Source organism: Anas acuta, chromosome 5 (assembly GCF_963932015.1).
Source record: "Anas acuta chromosome 5, bAnaAcu1.1, whole genome shotgun sequence".
Taxonomy (NCBI): Eukaryota; Metazoa; Chordata; class Aves; order Anseriformes; family Anatidae; genus Anas; species Anas acuta.
Window position 1 is genome coordinate 40911129 of NC_088983.1, and position 12609 is coordinate 40923737.

Here is a 12609-nt window from a genome sequence, read left to right on the forward strand (position 1 = left end):
CAACTTGTTTTTGCTTAAGACGATCAGGCACTTAAGTGCTTACTGCCAGTTACCTAAATACACTTCCACTCTACCATGAAGGGTAATTATGGCAACCCTGCACAACAAGACTAATTTTGTCTGTCTATAAAATGTTTTCATGGTATACAATTTCCTTGATATTTTGACAGACCAGACTTATGTATATATAAATATTTGTGGTTGCTAAGCTACCAAATATATTTATTTTAGACCTTGTATAACGTTATTTTGAGGCAGAATATATTGCTTTTTTAGACCTCATAGTGAGAGAGGTTTACAGATTAATGTATGCTTTTCTGTTGTTTCCAGTGCAAGTCTTTCTTGAAGTGCACAAAGGTGAGCAAGTCTGACTTATTTTGCTATGGTGTCTTCCCTCCCTTTTTGACTATTTTCTCTAACACATGGCATGTTTTATATAACAGAATCAAAGAGCTTATAATTTGCTACAAAGAGCTTATAATTACTAATACAAAACTAAAGCATGGAAACTAAAAAGTAGAATGTCTATGGTCTGATTTTAGAATGGTATTGGGAAGAAAGAGGGAAAATTGTAGCTATGAGGACAGAGGATGCTGTTGATGAGATTTGACTGAGTCTGACCCCTCCAACCTCCTCTGTGTTGTCATCAGCATATCTCCTGGACTTCCTAAGTCTTTCATTTTCTGGGAGAAGTTTTTGTTACTGGGTAATGAAGAATGATGCAGGGAAGGATGATGAAGGAAGCTTACCTTCAGCAGACAGAACAATGTCTTACTGAGCCTCTCTATTGAGCAGACGGTAGACGTGAGTTCAATTACTTTTTCTTTCCTTTTCAGTCTCTTGGCACTCATCTAGCAACACTTTAAAAACTTGCCAGTTTTTTTCCAAGCCAACCCATCTCCCAGTTTGGATTAATGTTTGTCTGGCATAGGATCAGTCTAACCAATTTCTACTGCCTCTCATAGAAGGGCTCAGAAGGTTAACATCCAGCCACAGAACTACCACCTTGTGCCTCCCTGTAGTATCAACTTTGCGCTATAACTGCCTGACGCACATTAAAAAGTCTTGGTAGGCTGCAATAGATATGACCTTAGAGACAATGCTGATAGTAACATGTATTTAAACTGTTATGTATAGTGTGGATCTGCATTTTTAAATGCCGGTAGGATTTTTATGCATTGAGAGGCTTCATTTTCTCATGTATTCCACTTTCATTTACTCCATTTTAGGGTTCTGGATCATTCTAAAAATCAAATCTTATATGCTAATGAGAGTTGCAGTATAATTGCACTGATTTGTTATCTCAGGTTATCTCATCTAACCTTGTTATATGGTTATAATATTGTTAATTTTGTTATTTTTGTTATAATATTGTTAATATTGTTATCTCTTCTTATCTCATATAAGGAATTTTCTTGGGGCAAAAGGGATCAAAGTCTGGAAAAGTTCTTTGTACACATTTGTTCTATGCTAGAACAATGTCTAGCACAGCAAAGTCCTTTTCTCTGACTACTGTCCTCAGGTGTTACGGCACAAAAACTCTTAATGCAATGTGTGAGCATCAGTTCAGGTCAGCTCTTACTATGACTTATCAGTACTGTCAGGAAAGAGGTTATTTGTTATCAGAAATGTTCTGTACTTATTCAGTATCATGTCAGTAATGTTACCACTGCAACACTTAAAAAGGAGACAATTTTTTTTTTTTTTTTTTTTTTTTTTTTTTTTTTTTTTTTGAAGCTGTAACACACTGTTCTTCCCATATCCTTAAAGCCCTTAGGAAACACTGAATGCTTTGGTTACTCTGTAACCAGAACTGCAGGGTACTTTTAAGTAGAAAGAATAAGACCTTTTGCTGTTGAATTGTGGCAGAATAGTGAACAGTACATGAGAATATTTTAGTTGTGAATGAGGTTGTGTACCAAGTGTGTTCTTACCCACCATTTATTTGCCATTTTAGAAAATAGGTTTGTAAATTACTGTCACTTTTTGTCTTTCTCTTGTACCTTAAATAAGGAGAGATGGCATTCTTCTCCACAACTCTCTCTGAATATGGGATAGCATAAAGATAAATGCAAGCAGTAAACCATTCAGTTGCGGTCTTAGTTCTGGACTGGAACAAGTTGGATTCTTCAAAGACACAAGAGTAATAGGTTATTGGCTGCATTAAATCAGTGAGTGAGAAATCCAGCAGATCCTGGGGGCAAGCCACATATCACATCTGGCTAAAATTCAGAAACTGGCAGAGTTTCACTGCTTTGGGAAATGTAAAGTGAATGTGAAGTTCAACTTCATCAACAATTTTAGTTACTGCTTGGGAAATGGAAATAATACAGATGTCTAGCATTTACAGTCCTGTACCAAAACTTGTAAATCAAGAAGCAAAGCACTGCTAGTTTTCACTGAGTATTCAGTTTCATTATAGTCTATTTCAGTATCCCTTCAGTTTTCTTCTAAAAATAGTGATTGTAAGTACTAAATAGTTTATATAATGTTAAATAGTGTATATTCATACATAAGATTGATCACAACAGTGTTTTAAAACATATGTGAGACTGCCACTTAAAATGTTATTATCCCCCTCCCTCCCCCCCCCCCAAAAAAAAAAGTGGATTTATTGGGTTGGATTTATTACTTTATTAATTTAAGCATCCATCAAAATAATATTGTACACATTAAATTATAAAAAACCCTCACATAATAAAACTGTTTTGTCAACTTCATAGCATCACTCTGAACACCAGTTCTTAAAATATAAAGCCATTGTAGTTAATGAAAATATTGTCGTACTATAGAAATTCACCATATCAAACTGATGTTAATCAAAATTGCCTGTTAAACTTAGAAAAAAATTTACAGCAGTATGCACTGCCTGTCACTTTCACCATCTACCTAACTGAATGAGCTTGTCTCATCAGTTAACTGTTTCTTTCTGAACACCTCTATCACTCTCCATGTATTTATTTTGTACCTCCCGTTTTTTCTTTCTTCCCCAACCCAATCTCAGATTATCCATTATCTGTTTTGATAGAATCATAGAATCATAGAATCATAGAATGGTCTGGTTTGAAAAGGACTTTAAAGATCATCTAGTTTCAACCTCCCTAGAGCAGGTTGCCCGGTCACATCAAACCTGGCTTTGAATGCCTCCAAATATGGAGCATCCACAACCCCCCTGGGCAGTTTTCTGTACTCTATGGCTGAAAGTCCACTTTCTCCATAAACTGTTTAATTGTATCTTATCTTTAATTGTATATTATCTTAACTAATAACACGCCCTTTGAGATTTCTCTACTTCCAATCACTTTCTCATTATTTTTTTTTTTTGTGTTGAAGCCACCCTGCTGTTTTCCAATTGCTTGTCACATTCATAGTCACTTTTTTTTTTTTTTAACTTGGAGGATATATGTTGTGGTTATTCTGACTCTTCTTGTTAGCTAGGAACTAGCTGGATTGGGCACTCAGTCTTTATTTGAGGTTTTCAGTGTATTTTGACTCAAAATTTCGTTAAAAATCAAAGAAGTGAGAATGTAACTTGGAAGCATTTTCCTTAACTAGTGGTTTTTATCCATCTCAGCCACTTAAATAGAAACCAAAGCAGAGATATGTGACATAAATAAGTGTTTTTTTGTACTGGTGTTGCAATGAAATGAGGAGCTGAAATTATTAGAGTAGAAAACCAGGAATCCAAACAGTGTTGGTTGTGGGGCATTTGTAAGAATAACTCTGTGGTGCCACACCTTTTCAAAACTAGTATTTTTCATGTCATTCAGCTATTATTTGTTCAGATGTTCTACTAGTGTCAGTAGTTGTCAGTGTGGTTTCCCTTATTGCACATATATATTGTTGCACTTGTATTCTTAATATGTTAGTTGATGCCAAAGGTTTGCAGGCATCAAACCTTTGGCATCATCAAACCTATTTTTCTGCCAGCTGACTTCACCTGTTTCCCAGAAGGAAAGTTTTCTGAATGATCCTCTGATGATTATTTCAGTTCAGTAGTTTGTCCATAAGCAGTCTTTTTTTTTCTTTTCTGTCTTGAACTGTGATGGTTCTGATGGGCTTATATTGTTAATGTGTTCATCTTCATTGTCTTTATTTTTCCTCATATATTTTAAATTTTCTAAATTTCTTAATAAAGCACAGCTATGTCTGTTAAGCATGAGTACTTTTGCTCATGCCTGAATCTGTATTTGGTAATAATGCCTGAATGTGTGTTTTCTCCAGTATTTAGGAGTCTATAATGAAAACTGTGGTTTCAAAAAAGTTTTGTAACAGACTCCATGAGACAAGTCAGTCTTGGGAGGCTTTATGTTTGCAAAAAAATGACTGTACAGCATCTTTTCTTTACACCCTGACAGCAGCACAACTCCTAGGAAGCAGTCACCTTTGTCCATGATCATCAATGAAGACTGAGAGAGGTGTGTGCAATTCAGTACTCAGCCTTTATATTTCAGCACATCCTCTTAGACATTGTGCAGTTTTGTTTTCTCTGGTGTTGTCTTTAGGAGATTAGACAGAACCCATTAATCTCAATAAAGGTTACTGAATCAGACAGAAATTAAACTAGTTTAAAGAAGAGAAGTAGTTTGCTTACAGACTGTAATTTACACACAGAAAACATGGTAAGGTATTTTGCACCTAACCTGATAACACTCTCTGTTAACCCCGTAGTACTCCTGGAGTCCTGTATTTACATGCCTTTGGTAGGACAAGTATCAGTAAATTTCTTTGGTAGGGCTAGCATCCTCTTTGTACACCAATTGGTCCTCAGAGAGTGTAACTCATAAACATACATGTATCAGGGTGTAGTTTCAATAGAATTTTGGAAAATTTTTGATTGATTTTGATTTGAAAGGAAAGCTATATATATGAATTCTGACCCTAATTTCATCTGGAAGTTTACACTAAAAAATTTCATCTGGAAGTTTACACTAAAAATACACTAACTGTGTTTTCTTTACAAGGGTCTTGGTGATCCCCAGTGCTAAAGGTGACAGTTTTATGTCTATTATGAGAATGATGGTCTTATTATTGTTTATTTCTGTGTTAAATAGCTCATGCTGTGATCTCCAGCAGCAGCAACCTGTTTCAGAAGGATCTCTTACACTTTCCTTTTTTTTTTTTTTTTTTACTGTACTATGAAAGAGAATTGATTGCCATTGAATAACCACAAAAATTGTCACAGTGTAGACAACATGTGAAGTACGTCTTTAGAAGCATAAGAAACATGCATGTGCACCTAAGAAGTATTCTCTTGTGATAACAGACCAAGACATGAGATTGAAACTGTTTCTGATTAAATTTTAGAACTTGAACCATGTATAATTAATGACATGTGGTATTTCATCTTGATGACACATCCTATCTGTCATCCTATTTGAGCAATTTATCAAAGAAAGATGATATGTATATTACTAAGGCTTTTTTTGCTCCCTGCCTTTTATGAAGTATGGTAATCCAAAATGGCAATTTAGAGTAAACTTGAAGGGTAAAAAGTATTTATTTTTAGAGCTGAGTATGGGACTTTCTAAAATGCAAATGAAATGCTTATAAAATTAGGAATCGTATCAAGCAATGTTTCACTATGTAAAATATGTGTAGTTCAGTTTATAAATAATTACTAGAAAGCATTCCTTCAATGTATGCTTAGAATTAGTAGTGAGTTTTCTTTTTAACAAATCTATTCGGATGTGTTTGCTTTTAAGATATGTTTTAGGAGATCTAGATAAATAAACAGAGACAATCAAATCTGTATTACATTAAAAAATACCATATGGATAGGCATTTACTGTGTTACAAAAATGAGAAAGTGAAGGGGAGGGGGGCCTATATTTATGTGTATATGCAACTTAATGCGTATATGCAACTCCATTAAAATTAATGATTAACACACTCTAAGTGTAGATAGCATCTCATGTTTAAGACCACAACCTGGTCTTGTACTCCTTAGAGGTGGTTCATTTGAAGCCTAACATATCATTCTTCAGTACTGTACTACTCCTCAGAATATATTAGGAAAGTTGAGGAAAGCTTGGAACTTGGAATTTAGCTCCTTTCTAAAAATATCAAATCCAAGGTAACTGTGCATTCTTATCTGCCTCAATTTGTTTCCATTTGTCAGACTGTGGTCACAGCATGCTTTGTTATAATTGGCAGGTTACCAGTAGTAAATCACTTGCAAAATTTGTAAAATCTTATGTTTTATAAGAGGTCTTGCTTTACTGTACTGCTGAAATCTTTCTTAGTTGCTGAGTACAATGCCAGGTCCCATCACCATGTTGTATATATAAACCAAGGCACTATGAGGCATTCACACATAACATAGCATGAATCTTAAACTATATAATTATTTAACAACAAATAAAGAAGTTCCACTTCAGTAAGACTCCTAGGCATAGAGGTCGTGCTGGAAATCTTTGGAATGCAGAGGGGACAGACTGTGAGAGAATCTAATTAGAATTTATGTCTAAAAAAATAGTGTTCATATTTTGTACATCAGTGATATTACTCATGAACTCACGTTACCATGCATGCTATGCACTGGATAGCAATATTCCTGGCACAGCATAGCCTTTGATGACAGCAGGCTCTAAGATAAGGAAGTAAACTCCTGCACAGTTTGCACATCTTTTCATCGGCATGCAGTGAAAAATGTTAGATAAGATGCAGTCATGAGAGAGTTGATTAGGAAAAGAAAAATATGCCCTTTCTTCAGTTTTAATGCATGAACTATACTCTGCTCTTACTATGATTCTAGAAGGCTTTGTCCTTCAAATACTTATGTATATGAAAAACTTCTCGTTTGGTTATTGTTATTATTCACATACAAGTATTGTTTGTGAGCTTAAATTATTTTCATGCCATGAATAAGCTAGTCTTTTTAAAATATTTGTAACTTGAAACCAAGTGTCATTGAGTTTCAGCTGTTGTGAACATTTTATGAATGATGTCCTTGCTAGAGTTGTATTATATATATTTTCATCAATACAAGTGAACTGCCATGGATGATGATGATAATAATAATAATAGCAAAGAGCACTGCTGTATTATACTAGCAAATAAGAAAAAAAAATGGAAAGGTGAGCTAGGAAAGATCTGTTGGTTGTAGGAACAGATTTAACAGCCATGTGTGTGAAGGTACTTAAAGCTCTTATCTTACTTTCTAACTTGTTTTTTAAATCTCTTTTTTTAGATCCAGTGCTTCTCTTGGTAAATTTTCAGCTGTTAAATGCTTGTGTAGTTAATGTCACTCAATTAATCACTTAACATGTCAGAGAAAATATTTGAAAATGGAAAACAAGAAATTTTCAAAGTATTTGTGTCAAAATCATGGAGTGCTGAGTGTACTCCCTTACCTCATTTGTTTGGATAAAAGGGAAAGGCAAATGTTTCAAGTATTACTGTAAGCAGAAAGAGAAGTATTTTAGAAAGAGAAGCTTCATAATGAATTCGGAAACCTAAAATTTCTTACCTGTCTACTTTTGTATTATACCAAGTGATCTAGGAGTTTTATTATAGCATAGTTTGAGGGAGCAAAGAAAAGCTTCTCTTTCTTCATTTAGTTGGTTCAAACTCATCCCTAGAGGTCTGATTCTTCTTCCAATAAAATCAACAATAAAAGTTCTCTTTACTACCTTGGGCTTTGAAACACACCTTAAGTACATGATTGGGTCCTAGATATACATACAGAGATGATTAACGTCTTTAAAACAACCACCAATGTTGAACAGTTTTTCACTTGTATATCTTAACTACCAATACAGAGATAATTTTCTATGTAAAATTATGAGGAAGAGTTAGTAAATATTTCAAACATAGAGACATGACCTACCCTGGATAGAAACAGACACGGCTTAAAGGATGACTGCTTTATGTAATTATGATGTTAAAAATAGCAGAAAGTGAGCTTTACTGCATCTGGATAAATACATTCCAAGGTCATAGAATCATGGAGTGTTTTGAGTTGGAAGGGACCTTAAACCCTTATAATGCCACGGACATGGGCAGGGACACCTCCCAGTAGTTTGCTCAGTAGGTTGCTCAAAGCCATATCCAGCCTGGCCTTGAACACTTCCAGGGCTGGGGCATCCACAGCTTCTCTGGGCAGCCTGTTCCAGTGCTTCACCATCCTCATAGTAAAGAATTTCTTCCCTATTTCTAATCTAAATATACCCTAAATAAATATATAAATATACCCTTTAGTTTAAAGCCGTTACTCTAAGTGCTATCATTGCACTTACCTGGTAAAGAGTTCTGCTTTCTTGTGAAAAAAATAACATGAAGATGAAATTACAAGCTGAGGAGCTACTCTTCCTTCATGAACTTTCATGAATATCCTGCAAAAGCAGGGGAAAGAGGAAAGAATATTCATTCTGTCTGAGGAAAGAATATTCATTCTCTGGCTAAATTGTCCAGAAATGAATAGACTCCTGTCAGTAAATGTTTAATGACACATCTTTGTGGATCAATATTTAGTGATCCAAATCACTAAATCAAAACCACAGACCAATTATATAAACTTCTATAAATTTTATAAATTATTTTTATAAAATTATATAAATATATATTAAGAAAGAAACAATCAAAAACAAACAAACAAAACCAACAGAATAATTTGAACTACCTCTTCTATTCTCGTGATTTTTTCCCCCCTTAATATCTAAACAGAACTTCTTTTTGTAATATCTAAACAGAACGCGTTGCACCTTGTATCTGTTTCCTGTTGTCCAGGGAAGTGGTGGAGTCACCATCCCTGGAGGTCTTTAAAAGACGTTTAGATGTAGAGCTTAGGGATATGGTTTAGTGGAGGACTGTTAGTGTTAGGTCAGAGGTTGGAATCGATGATCTCTTCCAACCTAGAAATTCTGTGACTGTGATTCTTTGCACTTCCAAGTGTACAGACTAAGTCAGGTTTGTCTTCTCTATAGCTTCCCATTAGGTAACTGAAGGCAGAAATAATACTTCCTCTCTACCCTCTTTTCCTAAGACTGAGCAAACCTATCTCTCTCAGCCTTTTTCCATAAGTCAAGTTATAGCTGTAAGAGTTCAATCTAGTTCAACATTTTTTTACAATATTTAAGATTTCAATGTACATCCAGGTCACTGGTAAAATACCAGTTAATGTGGTGATTGCTGGTGATCCGACTGAGCATATTCCTGATCCCGAAGTCCCTTAGTTCTTGTTTATTTTATTTTATTTTATTTTATTTTATTTTATTTTATTTTATTTTATTTTATTTTATTTTATTTTATTTTATTTTATTTTATTTTATTTTATTTTTTAGTCATACTTACTGGTCAACATGTATGTTACTAGTGCTGGGGCACAGATTTTGGACATACTCTTTAGTTTCTTTAACATAGGAGTCAAACTACATGCTTTGCTGGTCCAATTCCATGTTTCATAGTTTGGATTAAATATCATTGTGATCTAAATGGAAAATACAGTAGTTTGAATGTACTGCTGCATTCTTTGTTGAGTGGGTTGAATACCAGTCAAGCTGTGAACTTAAGAGACTGAAATTTCATATCCTCCTTTAATCATGCTGCATTCTTTGTTGATGAAGCAATACAACTTAACTGTGGAGAATATTTGCTGATCTGCAAAATAGTGTGTTTTTGTTGCCAAATATACTTGAGATTCATTGCCAAATATACTAGAAAACAAACAACTAAGATAAAAATGTTTGCAACCCATGACATAGCAAGCACATTAATGGGCACTATGTATCTAAGACTAATAAAGAGGCTTATTCTACTTTCAGATACTCTAGAGAAAACTAGACCTTCAGAGATTTAACTAAATCTATAGCACTCTACATTAAGATCATACTATAGTTTGGGTCTGTAATTTTATCTTTGGTTGTTATTTACTAGTATATAATAAATTTAGTATATAGAGTATATATATATTGCTATTTACTAGTATATAATATGTTTAGTATATAGAGTGTATATATATATATATATATATATATATATATATATATATATAAAATATCACTTTGCAGTATAGTATAGTTGCTATGCTGTACTATACTGTATTTGTGTGTTCTGAGACCTGTGGATGAAATATGCTACACAAGCTATTTTTTAATTTCAAAGATATCTGGACTGAGAAACAACATCATGTTGTGCTGATTTCAGAAATTACTTAAATGATAAGATGTGTACAACCTTAGCTTATGCATGTCAACTGCAACATGTTAGATTCAAAGAAGTGACTAGAACCATGTGACTGAAAAGTGATAGGAAGGTATTTTATAACTTGCTAATGAACAGCAAATTATATTTGTAAATGTTGTGAACCTATGGAATTATCCAGAAGATGAACAGTTTTTAAATGTTAACTTTTTATCTGAAAGTCTATGTTGTCTTAAAATAAAAGAGACCCTTGAATAGTAGAATAGGAGTATAATAGAAATAGGTTTTATTTTCTTGAAAGTAAAGTGTTATGCTAGAGAGTACAGTATGTTTTCCCCTATACTTACGAGGTATATGTAGGTGAATAATTTGATTAGCAAAATGATTTCTAACTCTGTATATGAAGATGTACTGTAATTCACCAAAAGCAGGAGAGAAGATTTTTTTTAAAGAAAAGAGGAAAGCAAAGAAACTCAGAATAAGTCTATGCACTAACAGTTATGGCTATCAATTGTGGAATTGTGGTTCATTGCTCTTTCAATAAAAACTGCAATGTAAGCACACTACTGACACATCGTATTTGAAATAAGCCAAAATGAATGCAAGTAATAAAGTATCAAAAACTATGGCATTACAGTACTGTAAACTCATACCCTGCAGCAAGAGATAATACAGGATGATATACCAGCTTTTAAATCCAGGTATTTCTTTGGAATACCTCATAATTATTAGACTGGACAGGAAGATTGTAGGACTGGCAGGTAGTATGCATGTCTCTGTATTTTTTGTCAGAGTGCTGATATGTGTATGTTCATGTTGATAACAGTGGTGACAGAAATAGAAAATCCCTAACAGCTTCAGGGAATGAAAAAGAGGGCTGGAGAGTAAAGCTTCCTCCCTCTGCCCTTCTCCACACAATGTACACCACATCAAAAGGCAGAAAGAGCTTCTCTGTTCTCTTCTCAGTTAACCCAAATTCCTTTTCATTAATCTCAGACAAATGATCATCAAACAGGCATGGAGCTTTACTCTGTAACAGAGGAATGAGATCTTCACAGCATCATTAACATTCTTTAAAACTGTTTCTTGGATATCAGAAATTCTTGGCGTTGGACCTGTGAAATACATTTTTCCTGTAAGAGCTATGTTTATGGTATGTATCTCAAAATCTGCTTATAAGTGCTTATAACGCTTATAAGAACATTTAGAGGGGAATGACTCAGCAAGAGATAAATCCCATCACACATCACATAACTGATCTGAAAATGTTCATTAGCAGATGTGTAATACTTGCTTTGACACTTTTTGGCAGAGCATCCAAACATTCTGGAATGGACATTCCAGACGGACATTTTTGGCATCACAACAGGTATGTGATACAGGTAGTAGGCATATATCTCCCAGAGACCTGGAAATAGAGATGAACAAGCAGTGATGTGTGGCCTTTTATGGCCTGTTGTGGACATACAATCTTCCAGTGCAAATGCGAATGTAACCTTTGTCCATTGTCCACAGAGAGGTACACACACAAACTGTAGCTGGAAAAAGCAGAGTCTGCAATAGAAGAGAGAGAGATCAAAGATCCATAGCTGAAGAGAAAAATCTGGATACCTTCCTCACCCACCCACCAGCAATAAAAATATCCCCAAACAAACAAAAAAACATTCTAACTACAATAAGATTCAAGGTTAAAAGCTTTAAAGCTCTTCAAGCACTTCCAAGTTTGGTCTGAAATTGATTTAATTTAACAGGGCTGTTTTCCATACTAGAATGCATTTATATATGTTCAGATGATCTGAAGTTAAAAAAAGATTGGGGTTCAGACTCCCTCTTCAGCCTGGGTTCATATTTCACAGGCAAAATTCAAATTGCCTTGCCTGTGGACTAACAGATGGAGTTAATCTACTACTGTAGGAAACTACTTGCAAAACACACAGGCAAGCCAGCATCCATGCCCATTTTTGTATGAAACTACCACACACAGCAGCAGAGAGGAAACTTTTATCTTAAGAAATTGGCACTAGGATTCATGAAACTAAAAGGGTTTCTATCAAGAGATAGAAAGTTTTAGTACCATAATATTACTTCATAAAAAGAAAACTGTCTGATTTCATTTACACAAACGTTTATTTCAGTCAATCTAAACTGTTTCTGAAGGTATTTCAAAAAGACAAAATAGTTGCCTGCTGTAGAATATTTTGCTTAAAAAAAATTGGAAACAAGCTGATACACAAAATAAGGAAAAAAATGTATGATCTGTATTTTTGTTCTGCAGTTTTTACCTTATACATGTACTTCCATGTATTTTAAGGAAAAATAAAATAAATCACTCATTGATTAGGAATAACAGAATAACTGTGGAATAACTGTTTTTGTTTGTTTGTTTGTTTGTTTTTGTTAGTTGTGCTGGTTATTTGTTAAAGAAACTGATTACAGGGGTATTATGGGTGCAGTTAATGTTCAAGC

The 12609-nt window shown here is 34.3% G+C and overlaps 1 long non-coding RNA gene across 3 annotated transcripts in view; it reads left to right on the plus strand.

Moving 5' to 3' along the window:
* The first annotated feature begins 256 nt into the window (after positions 1-256).
* LOC137857623 (uncharacterized) overlaps positions 257-12609 on the plus strand; it is a 75679-nt gene continuing 63326 nt past the window's right edge. The window contains exons 1-3 of one of the 3 annotated variants that reach the window (XR_011097187.1): positions 257-357; positions 11140-11296; positions 11456-11512. This is a non-coding gene — a long non-coding RNA (uncharacterized lncRNA). The remainder of the gene's footprint in view (positions 358-11139; positions 11297-11455; positions 11513-12609) is intronic. The other 2 variants (XR_011097188.1, XR_011097189.1) reach the window with 2 other exon arrangements.